Source organism: Glycine soja, chromosome 1 (genome assembly GCF_004193775.1).
Source record: "Glycine soja cultivar W05 chromosome 1, ASM419377v2, whole genome shotgun sequence".
Lineage (NCBI taxonomy): Eukaryota > Viridiplantae > Streptophyta > Magnoliopsida > Fabales > Fabaceae > Glycine > Glycine soja.
In genome coordinates, this window is record NC_041002.1 from 37,260,643 (window position 1) to 37,264,779 (window position 4,137).

Sequence of the window (4,137 nt, forward strand, 5' to 3'; positions counted from 1 at the left end):
TCTCTTCTCCCAATCAAGTTTCTTTTTTCATGCACAAAGGAGACTAAGTCCAATACCTATAAAGTGATAAAAAATTATTTTAGTTATAAAGAATATGGTATTAATTTCGATCAAGCTATAAGATAATATTGGTTATTCAGATTTTTCTTCTGCAAAGTAAAATAAAGAGTGCGTTAATTTTTACACTCTTGGAAAATTAATTTTGAGAAAGAAAATTTTTCACAAAACAAATACAGAAAAATGTACACACAGTAAATAAGTAGGTGTAATAAGCAATTTCCTTCACCCAGTCCGTTTCCAAAAATTTCCTCCCCCAAAGTTCACATGTTCTTCTTCTTGTTCTTCCTCCGGTATACTTCTGTTCTCATTTCCCGAACCATGCTTCCCCGTGTCTTTCGACTTTCAACCCCGTCAGCACCGCAGCGACTCTCTCTCTCTCTCTTCCCATTTCTCAAACGACTCGTCGTCGCACCCCTCTCACTCTGGGGAGACTCCAAAACGATGCCGTTATGGGCCCCACTCAAGCCAACCCTCAACACCAAGCCCCTCAACATAACCGTCTCCTCGCTCTGCAAGGCGAAGCAAATCCCCAAAGCCAAAACGGCAATCGTCGATGGCATACGACTTGGCTTGCTCCCCGACGCGGTCACCTACAACCCCCTAATCGACGCCTACTGTCGTTTCGCCACCCTCGATGTTGCTTACTCCGTCCTCGCGCCAATGCACGACGCCGGCATTCCACACGACATCGTTTCTTTCAACATGCTGATCTCTGGCGCAGTCAGAAAGTCTCTCTTCTCGAAGTCCCTCGACCTGTTCGACGAAATGCTCAACAGAGGCATATGGCCCGACGCGTGGAGCCACACCATTTTGATGCACTGTTTGTTCTAATTGGGAAAGCCCGACGAGGCAAATCATGTTTTCAAAGAAATCGTGCTCCGCGGCGAGGTTCACGCCACTACCTACAACGTTATGATTAATGGTTTGTGCAAGAACGTTTACGTAGGCAATGGTTTGAGCTTGTTCAGGAATTTGCAGAGACATGGATTTGTGCCGCAGGTTTTGACCTACAATGCGCTTATCAATGGGCTCTGCAAGGCGAGGAGGCTGAAGGACTCGAGGAAAGTGATGAAGGAGTTCGGAGAGTACGGCTACGAGCCGGATGCGGTTACTTATACTACTGTCATGACGTGCTGTTTCGGTGCCAGTTGTTCCAGGAGGGGTTGTAGATTTTGTCGGAGATGAGGAGTTTGGGGTTTGCTTTCGATGGATTCGCGTATTGCATGGTGATCGCAGCGATGATCAAGACCGGCCGGATGCAGGAGGCCGAGGAGATATTTGAGATGATGGTGAGTTCTGGTGTGAGGCAGGATCTTGTGTCATATAATACTTTGATTAATCTTTATTGCAGGCAGGGGAGGCTTGATGATGTGTTGAGGTTGTTGGATGAGATAGAGGGGAAAGGTTTGGAGTGTGATCAGTATACACATACTATTATTGTTGATGGATTGTGTCAGGCTGGTAATTTTGTTGGGGCTCAGAGGCATTTGAATTATATGAATACGCTGGGGTTTGGATATAATTTGGTTGCGTTTAATTGTTTGCTTAATGGTTTGGGGAAGGTCGGGTATATTGATCATGCTTTGAGGTTGTTTAAGGTGATGGAGGTGAAGGATTCTTTTACTTATACTATAGTGGTGCACAACCTTTGCAGGGCAAAGCAGTTCCTTTGCGCATCCAAGGTTTTGGTTTCGTGTTTGAAGTGTGGGTATCAGGTGTTGAGGGCCACTCAGCGGGAGGTTATTGTTTGTCTCCAGAGTATTGGGTATGCAAATGAAGCGAGGAGAGTTAAGTCGAGGATCAGGTTGGCACAGTTCGTGCCTTGATTGTGTGGCAGTTGCTGTAGGGAAGATTGGATGTGTGGTGATTATTCGAGGGACCTTTGGTTGGACTGAAGTCAGTGAACAAAAGAATGGAACTCTGATCCTGGGGTCTCGTGATTGATGATTGGCAATTCAGCATAACTGTCGTTGCAAGGGAGACTATTATGGTTGTGCTGCAGGACATTTGGTAAGTTACTGTTTAGGTAGACAAACTGCTTTGTCTTTTGGTTATTGTATCTTGGTCTTGCTGGATAAATGCCTCTTGTTGTAATTGCTGAGTGATGTTGACTAATTAAGTTCTTGTGAACCAGATGGAAACTATACAGTAATGCACAAGATTACCAAATTTGAAACGATGGAAACTGGAAATTTGGTACTTGTGGACAATGCTTGGTGTGCATTTGGATAATTTGAAAGGTTTGCTATGATTCATATTAGAGACCCAATATGAATCATAGTGGGTTCCAAACTTATGAAAATCATAATTCATGCATGCTGTTTAAGTTCAAATATTACCACTTATTTTATTTAGAACATGCCACAATTAATGTTCTAACCAGCTAGACATTCCAACATTCTACAATTTTATGGTGGCAAAATAGTAAGTACTAAGCAATGTTCTGATTTATGAATTGACAAATATCCATAGTCTACCACTTATTCTTAAAATATTTTTAAATTTTTCTAGATATTTTGTTTGTGTTTCCAGGATGGTGACTGAATCTCATATATATGTCCATTCTGCTTCAATTGAGAAATACATTAATAAAAACATTCTTTAACACTCTTTTCATAGTTGAACACAAATTAAACTGCTGCAATAAACAAGACATCTTTGCACATTATGCCTTTATCACATAATTTATTGTCAAAATTTGCGTTGCCATTATTTGCATCACCAAAATGTAGTCCACAACATTTCAATCACATGCTTGAGATGCTTTGTAACATGAACTTTGAAGCAAAGTTGAATTATTAGACGCATAGTTATGCAAAACTGTTTGGCAAAACACCAAAAGATCACTTGTGTATGTGTGTAATGCTGATCAATTAAAAGAATTAGTACCTCATCTAAGCCAACATTTAGGGACATTTTTGTCATTGTAGAAGCTCTTGTAGCCAAGTTGGACAAGTTGCTGAACAGTGTTACCAGGAGAGCTTGGTAGCACCTTTAAATCATCAAAAATCAAGTACATGATTTTCCACTTAACAAAAACACCATCCCCACGAGTCCCTTCATTAGAATCTTCATTCAGCATTCTTTCTTTGTCCATCAATTTCCCACAGTAGCAACTAGTCTCAGCAAAAGTACTCAAGAACAAATAACCATCCTTTTGACATTTGTTGCTACACATGAAGTACTTCGTGGGCTCTGTATCATCCACTTTCAGCTTCTGCTTCTGGCAAAGTGCTTCACAGGAATTGCAGGAAAAAGCAACATTCTCTTGCAAATATGGTTCCAGAAAACCTCATCCCTAAAATTCTCCACGCTATGGTACAAATTGTTGATGCAACCAATCTTTTGTGCTTCATCGTGCCCTTGCTTCTTTGAAACAAGCCTTGTGATAGTTCCCATTGGAAGGGTGAGAAAACCGAATAAAATGTCTATCAAGTCTCCATTTGCTTCAGCCACAACCACACGGTTTCTTTCTTTGTCCACCCAAAGGCTCAAGGGGAGCTTCAGTTCTTGCTCGGAAGCCATGCAAACAAAATCACAGAAAAACTAAGGAACATAAAAGCAGATTTAGTACAAAGAGTTACTATATCTCAGATGATTTTGTTGGAGGAAGGGAAAATATATAAAAGAGGATTTCTATTTGTTGGCACACTTGTCACTAGAGTAGAAGGTGACCCGTAAGTTTCTAAACATTATTACACATTACTCTATGCATTATCTTTAGGAACTACTAAATGTTAAGTGCCTTGATATATGCGTAACTTTTTCATGTAATAAGGAAATGACTGTAAGTGAATGGTCAGTTATTTAATAAATATATGACTTTCTAATTTTTTTTTATTTACTTCATTTGTACTCCTTCCGTCCTATTATAATTATCGTACAAGAGAAAACAATTTATCTCAAAATCATTGTCATTTTACCTTTTTAATGTAATATTAATTATCTTTTTTCACTTATATACCTTATAATATTAATGATATACAATAAAATCTATAAATGAATTACTGGTGATATAAGGTTAATTTTGTAAAGTTACTACTCTTTCATCTATTTATTGTTTTTTCTTGGTCTATT

At 39.4% G+C, this 4,137-nt stretch overlaps 1 pseudogene across 1 annotated transcript; it reads left to right on the forward strand.

The window, feature by feature from the left end:
- The first annotated feature begins 303 nt into the window (after positions 1–303).
- On the forward strand, positions 304–3,922 carry LOC114415433 (annotated as a pseudogene). The gene is made up of 2 exons (XR_003667358.1): positions 304–2,070; positions 2,195–3,922. The product of XR_003667358.1 is annotated as a putative pentatricopeptide repeat-containing protein At4g17915 (transcript).
- Positions 3,923–4,137: the final 215 nt, after the last annotated feature.